This window comes from Drosophila melanogaster, chromosome 2L, assembly GCF_000001215.4.
Source record: "Drosophila melanogaster chromosome 2L".
Taxonomy (NCBI): Eukaryota; Metazoa; Arthropoda; class Insecta; order Diptera; family Drosophilidae; genus Drosophila; species Drosophila melanogaster.
Window position 1 is genome coordinate 21,786,771 of NT_033779.5, and position 16,700 is coordinate 21,803,470.

At 39.3% G+C, this 16,700-nt stretch overlaps 1 protein-coding gene and 1 long non-coding RNA gene across 4 annotated transcripts in view, besides 10 other annotated features; both read right to left on the reverse strand.

Annotated features, from left to right (window-relative positions):
• The window catches only part of CG31612 (uncharacterized protein), a 33,134-nt gene extending 24,457 nt beyond the window's left edge, over positions 1-8,677 (reverse strand). Inside the window, exon 1 of one of the 2 annotated variants that reach the window (NM_165400.3) lies at positions 8,624-8,677. The gene's annotated coding sequence lies outside the window, so the exon portion shown is untranslated. Of the gene's footprint in view, positions 1-8,475 lie in introns of both variants that reach the window. The other variant, NM_001169571.2, reaches the window with a different exon arrangement.
• Positions 1,248-1,359: a mobile genetic element.
• Positions 1,553-1,687: a mobile genetic element.
• Positions 4,596-4,668: a mobile genetic element.
• Positions 6,924-7,279: a mobile genetic element.
• Positions 7,455-7,592: a mobile genetic element.
• A 194-nt stretch (positions 8,678-8,871) lies between the features above and the next one.
• Positions 8,872-8,934: a mobile genetic element.
• Positions 8,935-9,056: 122 nt separating this feature from the next.
• Positions 9,057-9,422: a mobile genetic element.
• Positions 9,423-10,621: 1,199 nt separating this feature from the next.
• Positions 10,622-11,095: a mobile genetic element.
• A 177-nt stretch (positions 11,096-11,272) lies between these two features.
• lncRNA:CR44269 (long non-coding RNA:CR44269) lies at positions 11,273-12,342 on the reverse strand. 2 transcript variants are annotated; one of them, NR_124419.1, is made up of 2 exons: positions 12,251-12,342; positions 11,273-12,181 (listed from the first exon to the last, which is right to left on the reverse strand). It is a non-coding gene; the product is annotated as a long non-coding RNA:CR44269 (long non-coding RNA). The 2 variants fall into 2 exon arrangements; NR_124420.1 differs by having other exon boundaries at positions 11,371-12,181.
• Positions 12,343-15,734: 3,392 nt separating this feature from the next.
• Positions 15,735-15,884: a mobile genetic element.
• A 3-nt stretch (positions 15,885-15,887) lies between these two features.
• Positions 15,888-15,990: a mobile genetic element.
• Between the last annotated feature and the right edge of the window lie 710 nt (positions 15,991-16,700).

Sequence of the window (16,700 nt, forward strand, 5' to 3'; positions counted from 1 at the left end):
CCCGCCCTTTCGTCGCCCGACCCCGCTACCCCCTTTCAAGGGTGCTCATTTGCCTTTTCCCGCCATTGTACCGTAATTCAAAATGTTGTTTTTTCGACGCTTTTCATGCAGACTTTTCCTTTTTCTTGTGCATCTGCGTGGGATATGTCCATCCCACTCACGCTCAGGCTCTCTCTCTCTCCCTTTCTCTTTCTGAGCGGAATTATGTTTTATCCTGAATTATGGATTTTGTTTTGTTGTTTTCTGTCAAAATCATATTTTCTTCACCACCAACCACTCCCACACTCTCTGGCTAACCCAAGTCCGACTCATTTGAATACCGAAAATTTCGCTGGGGGCAGACTGAAAGAAATCAGTTTGAGCTGTCAGCAAAATAGATTTTCGAATTGGGGCTATGGTAGGCTTCGCAGAAAGATATATGTATTTCGAGGAATTTAATTGCAATTATATTGCACCTTAAATAATTAAACTTTTACATTTACATTAAAACCCTTTCAGAGTTTCAGTGTATTGTTTTTGGGTGAGCTCAGACCTCAGTTCAGTTTTCATCTACAGCAGCCTTCTCTCGCCATTAATGAGAATTTGTTTGTATCGACGTAAGTCGGCGGTCGGTGGGGGTTGAAGAGTGTTGGGGTGGTAGGTGGTGGTCGGCAGGGTATTCCTTTCCTGCTTCGGGTTTCCGATGGCCCGCCTGCTCAGCTTAGTTGTAAATTTACAACAACAAGCAGTTGGAGCTAAAAGTTTTGCAAATAATTTCTACTTAACATTTAGAATTATTTTCAGCCGGATATTAGGAATTATGAAAAATATATCACACAGGACAAGAAGGACACTGGCGGAGTCCCAAAAACAGTGAAATGAATAACGTATCTATGCCGTGTTACTATGTATACAAATACTTTCATATATCATCTGATTAGGACACTTTTGTGCTTTCCGTACCATTTTCATTTTCAACGAATCTAGTGCATGTACCATTTTATTTAACGAGAGGCACACCCGAGATATTAAATTTTTAATTTAATTTTAATTTTTTTTATATATTTATTAAATACTTAAAAACATATGAATATATATATACGGCTTCAAAAATCATATGAAAAACGTCCATTGTTATTATTCGCCATTGACTTATGGATTACCCAGATTTTGTAGAATGTAGGGTACTTTCATATTTTTAAAACGGGGACTTTCTTTAGTTTTATTATTGGCTTTTATTAGCAGATATCAATTTAATTCAATACAATAGAGAATGCTATAGTCGAGTTTCCCGACTATCAGATATGTGTGAATCCAAACGCGAAATTTGATCATTTTTCTGGAATATCGATAGATATTGGGAAATAAAATGAGAAAAAATTTATTTACAAGACAAAAAAATTTCGAAAATTGGTTCAAGAGTGGATCGGATCTAGAACATATATACTTTATATAGTCGGAAACGCTTCCTTCTGTCTGTTACATAATTTTCAACTAATCTAATATACCCTTTAACTCTACGAGTAATCTAACGCCCTTAGCCGCCAAACCGTCACGCCCACACTTTTTAGCAATTTTAAAATTTTTTTTCATTTTATTCCACAATGTCTGTCGATATCCCAGAAAAATTATGCAATTTCTCGTTTACATTCACACTATCTCAGGATAGTATCTGATAGTCGGGGAACTCGGCTATAGCATTCTGTCTAGTTTTCTATTGTAGCGTTGGGAATGATTAAGTTTAATATATTGTATTTATGGAATAAGAGCAATATAATTTTTCGTTACAAAAGGTGATATCAAAACATTCTTATGTAAATGTGCTATCGACTCTTTTTTTATCTCATTAAAAGATGTATTTGTCTGATATCAGAAGTTAAAATTAATTTCAAATTGTTATCTAAACTTCTTAATGCTATAACTGAAAACAGTTCGAATGAACTATGTGTTATCAATCATAGTTGGGGAATGTAAGGAGCGGTATAGTTGAAAATTTAAATTATATTGTAATTGTATTATTACTTTGGCCTAAAACTAAACAGTATTTTGTAAAGCTTTATAACAGTGTTGGAAAATAAGAAAAAGGACAGGTTTCCGGACAATAGGATGGGTCATTTTTTCCGCAAGATTAACGTTCTTTAAAAGATTGCAATTCATTGAATTGATATACTTTAGTATATCATACCTATTTAAGAAGTGGTTTTCTTTCATAAATAATGCGATAAATAATTATTGCCTCGCTTACCAAATGACGCCCTATTCAAAGAATTCAATGTCGCAAAACCTACATTTATTTACCCGCGCGGATCCAGCTTAAACAACAGATTCCGATGGGCTTGCACAATTCGATGGGCTTGGGGACATAAACAAAATATCAGGTGAGCCTTTGTGGACGACAAATTAATGAGAAGCTCATTAACGTACTGAGTACGGATTACGGATTTGATTGAAGGTCCTTTGGGCTCAAGTACGCCCACAGACGCAGTCAGGTTAAATAAACTGACAAGTTACACACATCGCCACTGGCTGGAAACATTCATATATACACATGTGTACATATAAATACATACATATATCTCGCCCCTATTTGCAGTGCGCAACGCCAACAACAGAGCGGGAATATTCAGCGAAAAGTGTCATTATGTGTACACACAACGTAAAACGACTCCACCTACAAAAACTCCTCCTTCCAGAACATCCGGATCCGAAAGCCAACAACGGCAACGAACCGACGGCGCAAACAAGGAGAAAATGTGTACATACAACAATCTCGTTATGTCGGCATTATCCTGAAGAATTCTGGTTCGTCCTCGTCACTTGCAGCGCCATAAATCACTCACACGCTTGGCCCATTTCCCCCTGTCGCTCTGTCCCTTTCACCCGCTATGTGTGTCTTTTTCTGGCCTGCTCTGTCTATCACATTGTTGTTTGTTTTGTGTCCCAGTGTGTTTTTGTGCGTTTGTATGTGAGAGGCGCGTGCCCCGCTCTGATGTCGTCCTGCTTACACATAGACGTAGTGCCTTTTTTTAGTGGAATCTTTCCAGCGATTAAAAACTTGAATACACTGAAAATAAAGTCAGGTAGATTATGTAGGGTTGATATTATGTATGATGATATTATTACTGTTTAAATGTAAGCTTACTTCGCTCAAATATTATTAAAAAATTTTTAAGGGAAACTTAAGGGTATTTACAAGCCCAACAGTATTTTTCCGACATTCGCACATTTTTGTTGTTCAGCATTTTTATCCCTTGGTTTGCCAGTAATTCACCCCGCGGTGACATTTTGGTGTGACAGACAAGACGTGTCCTTCGTCCTTTTTGCATTTTTCTCTGTCGGGTGTCTGTGTATGTGGTAAGTTTATCGTTTTAAATGTTGATACAAGCCCGGGTTGTGGTCCGCTGCCTGTCCTTAGCCCAGTCCGCATGGGGATAATAGGATGTTGAGTAAATATTTAAAAACTCCCCTCGCCCACTCGGTTCTAACGGCACATACCCCTCGGGCTATTGAGGAATCGTAGGCGACCTCCAAAGTTTGGGGCTAAAACTTTGCCGGCTGTGCCCGCTCTTTTGCGATGGGCGAAAAAGTTTAGGGGGTGTGAAGCAAAACGAGCCGACGCTGGCACCCTCTAATCCAGTTTTTGGCCCCGACTCTTCGGCCAGGACACTTTCTGGCATAAATCATTTGCATTCAAAATGAGACCAATGAGGAAAGCCTGCGAATGAGCGTCGAAGATGAATGCCGCAGAAACAACAACAGCACCACCAAGGGGCCGGAAAAATCCTTTCAATTTTCGCACACATTCAATTTTATTAATTAAAACAATTTTTTCTCCCTTTCTCTTAGCTTCTTTTTCTGTTTGTGATTGGAGGAGCTTGGGCAATTAATTCCAAACATTCAGGACGCTTTTTCTTTGTTAAGTTTCGGCATTTTTTGTAGTGTTGTTTGTTTTGGGCGCAAATTATACTCCGCTTGCCTTGCGCGAAATAAAATATCACAAACAGGGGCAGCCTCCATAAATAATGGGAATTTATGCCAGTTCCAAACATACGCACCCGAACAGCCTCATAGACCTGAAACAGAAAAGGCAAAAACCAACATTTCCTCCGAAATTACCATTCAATCATTTTGTAATTGCCAGCTCCAGAAAAAAAAAGAAATAGGTTCTAGATATCTTACTTCATTTATTTGGGCCAGTTCTTAATTTCGCCCATCTGTTCTAATAAGCCTTTCACTCCATTTCATTTTGCATTTAAATTGGATGCTTTTTCATTACGGTTATTCAAGAAGTAGCCCAAGGAGATTCAAGTTCATTGATTTTAATACCTGTTACTCGTAGAGTTAAAGGGTATACTAGATTTGTTGAATTGGAGCGATTCCCTGTAAGGTGTCCATAATTATTGATCAGGATCAGTAACCGAGATCTCGGGAACTATTAAAGCCAAAAGCATCCAAATTCTAGTGGCGCCCACGTTGTGCAACCGCGTTTTAGAAACTAAACTAAACTGTCACGACCATACTTTGTTGTGTCTTATCTTTTATTGTTTGTCTTGTCAATTTCCATCATTGAAAAAATGTGTGCATTTTTTTTATTTTACTTGGCCAATTTTAAATTTTTTCGCTTTGACTCCCACTATTTGAGAAACGGGTATCTGAGAGTCGAGAGACTCGACTGTAGAGTTTTCACTTGCCTTGTATAAAATAAGAAACAAGTGAGTCGGCTGTTAAATACCCACTACTCTTCCGAAAATACAAATCCCATGTCTAGAGGCTTGTTTAGATTATGTTTTGATTTTATTTAAATCAATGTTGTGGCTAAGGCAACAATTGACCGCAAGAAAATGAGCATGGATTTGTAAGTGTGAGAATCGGTGTAGCATTACCAGTATCTGCACGTTCTCTAAAAAAAAATCTTGGTGTATAATTGAGTAATATGCTTTGATATGCTTTCATATTAATTCTGTTTAAATCAAGATATAATTATAATCTTAAAGCTAATCGTAAATATATAAAAGTATTAAAATGTATAAGGCAACAAAATATATAAATCGCTGACATTTTCCAGAATATCCGCTGGGCGCCAAATCTCATTTGGACAATTTTGCAATTTTAATCAGCTATCTTTATATCTGCACGGGGGTTGGCCTGAAAGACAAGACCCCATTCAGACACTTTCGCTTTGTTTTTGTACGGCTCCCTTGCTGCTGTCCGTCATAAATCTATCAAGTTTAATGGCCGCCTCAGCGCTGCACATAATTTTATGTATTTTATGCTGCAAATTGTTAGCCAGCGCGCACACAAACACAAATCAGAAGGAACAACCCTCGGAGAGCCACCCAGCCCAAGAAAAACCCCTACCCACCCACCGTACGGATCCACCCCAGAGGAAAGGCGAAGACGAGAACACGAATTTCCACGCACATCTCCGAAGACTCACAAATTTCATAAAGTGGCAATTCAATCAATCAATTCTGACAGGGGGTGGCCATTGGGGTGGACTGCACCCAGTCTTGGCCACCTTAACCGTTATGCTCACGTACACAATCACACAACTCAAACTGATTTTGCTACGGATTGGAGAAGTTGGAGTGGGTGAAAAAAAAAAAACACGAGTGCTTTGGAGGGAAAAACAAAAGCGAGGGAAGTTTTCTTAAAATTCCCTTTGTCTTGTTTTTAACAGCCCCGCTTTTTCGGGGCAGTGTTTTGCTTCGAAGGCAACGGACTTGTCAGTCATTTAGTAAGTTTAGACCCAAGACCTCTGGCAGCTTAAATATATTTTTAATTGTCTACCGAGGGGCGCCCTCATCCACCCGTCTAAAAACACCACCCTTCTTGTAGGCATTTCCAGGATTCGCAGCTCTCCTGTTATCCTATATTATTTGCGTTTCTGATTCGCTTCTGCTTTGTTGTCCGCTTTTCGTCCTTGCTATTGTCAATGTCTTGGGCATAGGATACATTTTGAAAATAGAAAAGAGCATGAAGGACATGGTTGACAGGGTCGTTTAAACAGATATGTCCTTTGCGAAAGTACATGGAAGATAACGTCTTGGTAGAAATAAAATTCTATTAATTTTTATTTTTATTTTTATTAATTTTCTTTTATATTTTTCAACTAATTATTTTATATTATGTTGTTATTTTTTTCAACTAACTAAGATGTTATCTTATATCTTCCATTTCTAAAAATTTCAGAACTTGAATTAACTAACTCCTAACTTCTGAGAGGAACGATGGCCAGTGAGCGTGGCCAATCTGACACGGAATTGAGTGACATTTCAATGGAGTTTGGTGAGTGAGTGAGACAAGGAATAGCCATTTCTTCATTGTTGTATTCACTTTGGTTCGGAAACTGGCCCTGCGCAGAAGTTTCGTAAAAATGCTGCTCTACAAAACAATAAATCAGCGACAAATTTTGCAATTTAGAATTTAAATGTTTTCGATTACCAATCGAATACATTTCAATACATTAATTTTAAGTCATTTTTTATGAGCTCCTCAAATGTTCATCGGCTTACAGGGCACCTTACCTTCCAATTTGTATATACGTATGTATGTATTTATGGCCAAACTATTTTCCATCCGATCTTTGGTTAATATTTTTACCCGTTACTACTTAGTTTATATTTCTTTCGATCGATATGTCAGAAAAATGTTGAAAATTCTAATTCGCACTTTTACCAGCTTTGTACCTTGACTATAGGCTGGCTTAAATTCGTTCCATGCAAAAGTCCGTTTTATTAATTTCCAAATAGACCAAAGAGGATATATGTTTGCGTTTATGTTTAGGGCTCCTTTTAGAAATAGTTTGGATATATGAAAACATTTTGAAACAAGGAAATTCCTTAAAAAATTTTGTTTTTTATGTTTTATAGCTTTTACATACATAAAAAAATTGTTTTTGCATATTGATAAAAGTTGGAGAAAGAAAAAGGGAAAATAAGAACAAAAGAAAATGCTATAGTCAAGTTCCACTACTATCAGATTAAATGTCATCATTTTTTTGTCATAGCGATATTTATTATATCGATTTTGGCAAATAAAATGAGAAGATATGACAAAATTGTTCTAATATGTTGTCCTGGCCGTTTTGTGCGTTTTGTAGGTAGTTAGGAGGGGCGTAAACAAAATGTTTTTGGTACAAAGAATCTATAAAAATTGGCAATTGACATTTCTATTACAATGTCTCTAGAATCTGTATGCTTAGTCTCCTGATCTCGACGTTTATAACGACGGGCATATGTATATGGCCAGATCGACTGGGCTATCAATGAATGATACATATGTACATATATTGATACATATGTATCAATGAATTAAACCTGATATAATAGCAAATACAGCTCCTATAGATAACACATAATGAAAATGAGCTACTACATAAGTATCATCTATAATAATATCTACTTATGAATATGTACATATATTCTTTCAACGAATCTAGTATACCATTTTACTATAAGGGCAGAAAACTGAAAACATTTTGTAAAAGTGTGGGAGTAAATTTTTTGGCGGTTTTGTGGACGTTGACGTGGGCTCGGCAACATTCTGCAAAAACCTTGATAGCTAAAAATTTCGGCTTTTTTAGTTTCCGAAGTCTCGACCATCAAACGGACCAACTCTTCTCTCTATGTCCTTTTTAAACAACAAGTAATAGGTGTAGAAAAAAACAAGTTTTCCGTGTAATTGTTTATTTAATAATATATTATCCTAGGGAGATGCAATCCTAGTAACATTTTTTGAATAGCAAAGAATAATATTTTAAATCATGTACATGTACGTTAAATGTTTGAAAAAACTTAACAAAAGTGAATTTTTTCGTTACTATGTATTCGTCGACGCATTGTTGGTTTACCTTTATTTTTTATTTCATTTTATTTTCTTCCGATTTAATTTGTAAAATGATTAATTTTTTCAGAAATGGCGACAAATGGAATTAAATTTGTTTCTCCCATAAAATTCGAAGTAACTCATCCATCTTTCGAAATCACTCAAACATGCGAGAGCGAAACAGAAACCGGTCGCGCTCTTGTGCTCACGAGACAATAACTGTTCTTGCTCTTTCGCTTGTCGAATTTTCGAAAACAGTCTGTGGACAGAGGCGTTCGGATGAGGGTCTCGAACTAGGAAATTGTTACAAAATATATGGTAACATTTCGCTAATAATAAACAACGAAATATTTATTTATTAGTTCTTAAACGTACTCACAAAACATAGGTACCATATCAACCACTAATAGATTCTTTCAAGTTGTTAGCTTACACGAAAATGTTTTAACCCCCTCTTGAGATGTACGCCACTGACCCTACAAACCGCAAAACAGCTGATTTTTGTCGGTATGCAAGCAAACCTTTAATTAATGACAATTTAATGGCCAAAAGCAACCAAAATGTATTTACCAAACAATAATTCCATAGTATTTACCTTAGTTCAAGTCGAAACATAAATATGTTCATTTTATTTTATAATTTTGGGGTATACATATGTATATTACGAACCTGTGGATCGGAGTGCAAGTAGCAAGGTTGGATTAGAGGAAATAGTTTTTTCTCATCAAAGCAGAGCTTAAACACTGTTGCTGATGCGTATTTTCATTTAAATTCGATAGAACAAACTGTAAAACACAGATAATAAAACATAATTCACAGCGCACTTTTCACCAGCAAGCGTACGACGCACGCGACGAGTTGCTTCTCCCACAAGAAGTTCGAAATTCGAAATCGTTTGTGCAACTGAGAGAGAGAAGTTCGAATATTTGAGTGGTTTTTAAGTTCGAAAAACACCAGAGATTTCTGATTAGGGGGTAATTTACTTACAATTTTTTTTGATTGGACTTCGTGATCTTTTTCATATATACATTTATCGAGCTATAATTCCTAACGGTTAAGGTCTATTGGGGTCTCGAGGTTAATACGAACGGATAGATTGAGATGGCTATTGATCTTAATAAAGAATATTTGGATCGGTTCTGTCTAGTTTTTTTACTCAACTCTTTTTTACTTCTTATTTAAATATTTTAAGGTGTAGAATATGTTTCGCAGTTGTGTCTCATCGTTTGTGTCCCAGATATGTATGTATTTACAGCTGTGTTCAATAAAATAGCAGTGCGAGGGAAACTAAGAAATACAAAGGTATTTTCCCTTTTTGGAATCGACTTTTTATTTCACTTATTTTTGTAAAATGGAATGTGTATATAGGAATAAAAAGAAAATCCCAATAGTTTTTCATGTTATCCTTTTCTGCTTAAATTCTTGAGCAAATTCACAACTTTTATGCTGTTCATAAGAATAGCAGTGTCTGGTTTTGTCCAACGTAAAGTCCCGAAAATATCAATATTTTCTAACGTGTGTTTGGTTCGTATATTTAAAAGAGCAATAATTAAAAAAAAAATAAATAAAAAATATTGTATATTATAGTAGATAGAGAAAGAAAAGAATGTTAATTCACCAATCAAAGAAAACATTTCACACATATTCTGCCTTCAGTTGTGTCCATAGAAATCGGGGACACAAGGCAAATCCATTTATATTGCGAAATCAAAACCATTTTTCCATGTCATTGGAATCCTCCACTAGAGGTGAACTAATTGCGTGTTCAGCGCAAAATCTTTTCGATTTATCGCCTCAGGTTGATTTTATGCTTCACATAGACACCACACAGCCGCTGCACATCCACATATTGATGCAGCATCCAAAGGACCGAAATGAGAGGTGGGCTCCAGAGGGCAACGGAGCGAATACCCGCTGATTTATACGCTTCAATCCCACATTTTTGTTTCTTCGGCTGCCATTTAGCTAAAATATTTCATATCCGAATTGCATCGCCGTCTCGAGCCTTCGCTCCTTCGTCTTCGTTTGGCTGCCAGGCAGAAGACTAGAGCGGGACGCACTGATGGCAGAGAGTGGGAGCGAGAGGGTACGCAATGGACAGCCGCTTCCCCGTAATTATGCGATTTGTTATTCGAGATTTGAGGCGATTGTGACTGGGCACCATGTAGGCGAGGAGGCGCTGAAGAAGCAGCAGTTCCACCGAGAAATGATTTAAACTGCGATTTCAATTCTGGCATTTCTGATTCGCCCAGTGTCTGTGTTGCAACTTGAGGCCCTCCCATACCATCTCCACAATCCGCCGCGCGGACCCCGGACACCGCAAGCTGAATTCGACACGCCAAGATCTGAGTATCCCAAATGATAATGCTGCGGCCATTGCATGTGCGATGGGCAGTCAGAGTCGGACGGGCGGACTGACTCCGGACCAACGGACAACATCCATTCGCTGACTGACTGACGTACTTGGGGGCTGACTGATATGGGTGGAACCAAAAGGCTCACAGAGCGGCGAAGTCTTCTTGCTGGACGCCCTGCAGCAGACATTATAGCCAACGAAAAATATTGGTTATATATTACAGTTTCTCAATATTTTAGTCAGATTCCGAAACCAAGCGAGAAAAACGAGTCATCGCTACCCTACATCAGGACAGTAAATATATGTAAGTATACTAGATTGTAAGTGTACTAGATAAGAATGTAGAATCAGTTTTAATCAAATGAAGTATATCTTGTGCCCTTCGTACACCCCGTGGAGCACGACTACAGCGTTCGCTCTTGTACAGTAAAAGGGTATACTACAAAAGATTCGTTGGATGAAGAAAGCATTTTCGACTATATAAAGTATATAAATTATTGATCAGGATCAATAGCCGAGTCGATATAGTTATGTCCGTCTATCCGTATGAACGTCGAGATCTCAGGAACTATAAAAGAGAGAGCATACAGATTCTAGACCCAAAGCCGCAGCGCAAGTTTGTTGACCCATGTTAGTGGCTTACGCCCACAAGCCGCACAAAACGAAATTTCGAAATTCGAAATTTTTCCATAAATTTATAAGTCTTAAAAATTTCTATCGATTTGCAAAAAATGTTTGCCATGGCTTTAACGCCCAAAAGCCGCCGATCCGCTCACGCCTACACTTTTGAACAATTTTATAATTTGTTCTCATTTTATTTCCCAATATCGATACCGATATTCCAGAAAAATTATAAAATTTCGCGTTTGGATTCACACTAGCTGAGTAACGGGTATCTGATAGTCGGGGAACTCGACTATAGCCTTCTCTCTTGTATTGAATTAAATTGATATCTGCTAATAAAACGCAATAATAAAACTAAAGAAAATCCCCGTTTTAAGAATATGAAAGTTCCCTACATTCTAAAAAATCTGGGTAATCCATAAGTCAATGGCAAATAATAACAATAAAAGTTTTTCCCATACCCAAATGCTATATGTAAGTTAATCTGTTTAATTTAATCGCTTCATATGTTGTTTAAAGCCAAGTATTTAAAAAATATATAAAAAAAATTAAAACTAAATTAAAAATCAAGCACCGGCATTTTTGCTTGAGTGCTTGACCTTGTGTGCGATCTACCGCTGAGTGTTGGCCGGGCTTGATTGCATGGCCTTCGTCTTCGTCTTGGTTTTGGGCTTAGTCTTCATCTCCATCGCCGTCCATCGGCATCGTCCATCTTGGCCGGAACATTGTCAGTTGGTTTCGGTCTGGCATTGGGGCTTGGATAGGGGCTGGCTTTCTGAGATTCGTTAGCTCTGGGAGCAGAGACTTGAGGGCATAAATCACTCTCGTGGCTGGACGATCGCGGATCGAGCGTTGAAGGGGAGGGTTACGGTCCCCACTTCCTTCAGATGCTTCTTCTCCCGTTGATTAATAATTAATTTGTGTTGCCTGTTGCCAGTGATTGCCTGCGGTTGCGTTGTCTCTCGCTCAGCTCACCTGACGACCTGACTCCTTTATAATGAACGGTTTGTGCACCAGTGTGAGTGTGTGTGCTTGCGACTGTAGCAGGACATTCGTCGTACATCATCCCATCCCAAAATGCGCGCCCAGTGCTCGTCGTTCGATGCCCGGCCTGATTGCTTTAGCTCACTGGTTGCTCCTCCAGTGCATAAATTCGCTGACTCCGAGCTGGTTCAAAGGAAGTACAAAAGGAAGGAATACTCAGACGGCAGCGGCATAAATTAAGCGAATGGTGTTTATACACTCGACAATAAATCAATTAGCAAATTTGTTATTATTATGTTCATAAATCTTCACATCCACTGAAATCCACGATTAAAATATTTTGAAATGCTCGAACAGCACCAGAGGATCACTATTTAGTGATCGCATCTCGGATCTTCATTGTGCAGGCTTCTAAAAAGATGAGAATTGGTGGGCGTGGAGCGACTAGCTGTAGCATGCAAGCGAAAATCGCTGACTTACTTCGCAAAAAGGGCCTGATAATTACTAAAGCGTTCATTTCCTATATCATTTATCATATATTTTTGAAATATGAATTATATAGACAATTGAAGTTGGTAATATTTTTTTAAATTCTGTCAATTTTCAGTTGTGTGGCTTACTCAGTTTCTGATTAACAATCAATCAATTTCGCGTGCGCCATCTACTGCTGCTCCGATGAATGAATCGACTTTCGGCCTCGCATGCGTCACTTAAATTCAGACAGGTGACGCCCACAACTTCTGTGCTTATGCGCCATTATTAACACGTCATAACTTAGCACCAACCGCAGCCATAAAGGTTATCGAGGGAGGAAACCATCGGGCCACTTAGTCTTCGCCAGGCTCCAAAAGTTGCCATCAATCAACGCGGAAAGTCCGTCCAAAGGATAAGCAAATGACGGGATGCAAGTGAGTCCTCCAAAGGGACGACAGGTGCCAGGTGGCGGGATGTAAGGGGCAAGACCCACCTCAACCCAAATGCCGCTTATTTATGCAGAGCGCGCGGGATGGGCGAAGCCGCAAAGTGATTTTAAATGGGACCCATACACCAAAACACTGAAACACCGAATCACCGAAGCTCTGAAACCATGAATCCGGAGTCACAGGCCGTCAAAGCTCTGTTGATGTAGTCGTTCTCGGGATGTTGTCCATGGGAGCTCGGCATACTGGGTGAGCTGCCGTTGCCGGGCCATTAAAACACGTTGTCTAAAAAGAAAACAAAGTGCAGCCACATGGTTAACTTTTCCATGCGATTGGAGAACACAGTTAATTGAAAAGAGTAGCAAAGACAGAAAAAAAGGGATATGTATTAATTTACGGCTACGATAAACCCAGATTAGTTTTACGTCTTTATCATGTGTGGATAATTATACAGGCTTATCTGTAAATTATCTGTAATAATCTGTAATATCTGTAAGCAATTTTATAATACAAAACATGAAATTGAGACTGTAAACAGTATACGCATCAACAACATTATTGATTTACGAATTGATCTTTTCAATGGAATAAGCACAAGAACCACATTTTGTATTGCGGTTTCATAACTCTGGCTAATACCTTAAATAGAGCTCTAGGATTCCACACAAAACAAGGACACTTGATAGTGGTACAAGCAAAGACACTAGAAATAAGATGCTTTCCAACTATATGTGCAATTTTCTCAGCCAAAATAGCAAAGGAAGAGATATAACGAAATCATAACGTTACAAAGGACTTTTGTCTGGCAAAATTAAACGAAATATGCTTTGTCTTCCGCTAGCTGGATTCAATTCAAATTCAATTTAACGCACCCGGCAATTCCCCGTCGCAAAAGGGTCCGAGCCCGTTGTTCATACTCTTCCTTCCCGGACTTTCGACCAATCGAATTCAATTCGCAAATGCTGCAACTATACTGCGGACCAGGATGAAATTAGGACCAGATCCTTTAGCAGTTTTTCCAATTTCCTCGCTTGGGAATTGTCCTCTTCTGTTGTCGCTCGCCTCCGCCGCACTCCACTGCACTGGCCCATAAAGCGCTGAAAATGCTCCATGGCGTAAATCTAATTTTGCAGGACAAGTGACTGTCATTGATTGTCGATATTTAGGAGCCCGGCAACGCAGCCGCCATGATGACCAGAGGAGTGTCCTGGCCTACCCCATGTGTGTGTTGTGGCTCACAGGATTGTTCCAATCGTCAATCGTGTAGCGCGCCGGCCAGCTGCACTCAATTGGTGACTTTGCGGAGACCACAGCAAATGAAGCACGGTGGATCGGGAATTATGCAAGCCATTAAGCTCTAGGATATAAGGTATTTAAGCTATTTATATAAATATAAAATTTTGAATAAATAAATAAAGATCTAATGAACTGATTCGTGTACTGTGAGCTTCGATTCAGTTGTATATAACAGTATTTCTTCAAATTCCACTTGACAAGTTCTTGAATACACCCACCGTACCAAGCCAATCCGACTTTGCCGATTAGTCGTCCTGGTTTAAAACGCATCATTTCATACCCGATTGGACAACAGCGGCGTTGGTCAACACAACAACTGAGCCACCCAACTCAATCCAATCCAATTCTGCATCCGATCCGATTCCCACTCCCCGCCAGGAGGACACCTTCTGTACACTGTGGGCGGCATGTGTTCGGCCGTCCGAGTGCGCTGGAATGTGCGTCTATGTTTTTAGAAAATAAAATTGCATTTTCATGAACCTTTTGGGCTTGGAATTTATCTGGCGCACAGATTTCACAACGGCGACCAAATGGGCAGGACACGCACGATGCATAAAGCGCATAAATAGCTGCACCCGGTACGGCCTGCGCGCTCCAACACCACTCCAGTCCACCGAAAGACGCCCAACCCCCCTGGAACTTGGACCCGGACATGCGTGCATATTTACGAGTCGACTGCGGCGGCATCAGCTGCACCAAAAACTCGATTGCCGGTCAAAGGACTGAACATAGTCCTGTGGCCAGGAGGCCGGGGGCTTCAGGAGGGAGTCCGTGGCCGTAAGCCTCCCATTTGGCGTCACAAAATAATTACCAGAGCCAGGGTGATTGAGTTGGTAAAGCGTTGCACTCGATTTTGATTTTTTGGTCAAAGGTTGGGGTATGCGGGGAGAATTTATGCGGATGCCATTGGGAGCTCCAAAGTCTCTGTAGTCGGCTTTTAAGCTAATTTCGGCAGCATCCTTTGGGCACGGACCGAAAAACCAGACCGAAACACATTTGAGTGAGTGAGCAAGATTTAGTGGCATGCATAAATGCCAAAAACAAAACGCTCCTCTACCAAGCCACGGATGCACCAATGACACACCCCCAATGCGTTTTGCGGAATGGCCATGAGTGGTATCTGTGTGTTTGGACTTTTTGGGAACCACATCCAAACAGACCATTTACTGCGGAACAATTCTGGCTTCTGAGCAAGTGCAGCAGGGAACCTCATGATTTTCCCATAAATGCCACAGCAACAAAGATACGACGAGCACCAGAGAAGACGAACAAAATGTAGCGCATTTTGGCAAAGGAACAAATATTGTAGATTTAACTACGGTAATATTTCGTAATTTTTAATTTCCGCACCTAAAAATGTGCCCATGCACAGGAAGTAATTTGAGAAAAGATCACATTTTTATGTGATGGTCACAAAAAAATTTTTTTTTTATAGATCAACTTTTCTTTCTACGTGACATTAAGATGTGCATTCTTTTTATACCTTGGGAGTATAGTTAGGTACAAAAAATTTACTCACGGTTTTACCGAGCAGCCATAGGAACTGTCTTCTGACTGATATTGAAACTGATATTGAACAACGGAGTGCAAGGATATAGCGGAATAGTTTCCAAACCTACATAGACTGCCTGTCAGATCTCTAACACTTTAAATGCTAGAAAGATTAGACTAAGCATCGTGAAAGGTTTTGATGTTTCTGTATGGTTAATTGCATTTCCGTTTTTATATATACGCTAAAGTAATGAATATACTAGATTCGTTGAAAAGTATGTAACAGGTAGAAAATAGCGTTTCCCACCATATATATTTTCTTGATTAGGATCAATAGCCGGGTCGATGGAACTGTCCATTCATATAATCGTCCAGATCACAGGAGCTATGTACAAAAGCTAGCAGGTGTTGGTGGTTTGTGGGCGTTGAAGTGCCACGTGCAAAACAATTATTTTGGCAAAACCATAGAAATTTACAAGACTAATAAAAATATAAAAACATTTTTCAAAAACGTCTATTTGCTTAAAATCAACCTTCTAGCTTTAATAGTTCCTGAGACGTTCATACGGACGGAGATGCAGGGCCAGAGCGACTTGGCTATTGATCCTGATCAAGAATCTATGTATATACTTTAATTGTTTTGGACGAATCTAGTATACAATATATAAATATATATGTATATATATATATAGCTGCCCCAGGAGCAATCAACCCCAAATGTATGGAGCCGATGACTTTTCGAAACGTTTTGGTTCGCTCACCTACTATATGTAAATCACTTTTCAGTCGCATTTGTCAGTTGTCCAACCAACGTCAGTCAGTTCAGTTCAACTCCACCATTTAGTGGTTGTAGATGTGTCACCATCAAGCTGCCGGACTTCGAAGCAATTTAATCAGTCACCGTGCTTATTTTTGCCAACCAATTCGGCAAGTGCATCCTGCAGTTGGCTTGGCAGGTCCCCTAGTGACGTTACTTCGCTGTCCGTCCACCTCTCATTTGATTTGTCACGCGTGGACTTCCCACCACATTGACACCCCTTTTTTTCAATACTGCCATTGTTTCGAGCCCGTTGGACTCCTCGAGTGACTATAAATCAGTTTGATTTATTTACCTCGGCTGCTCATCCATTTTTCGATTGTTGTCGTAGTTGTCGCTGCTTGTGGTTTCTCGGTTGTTGCTTGTTGAAGTTTCATTGTTGGATGACGCTAGTTGTCCCTTTATG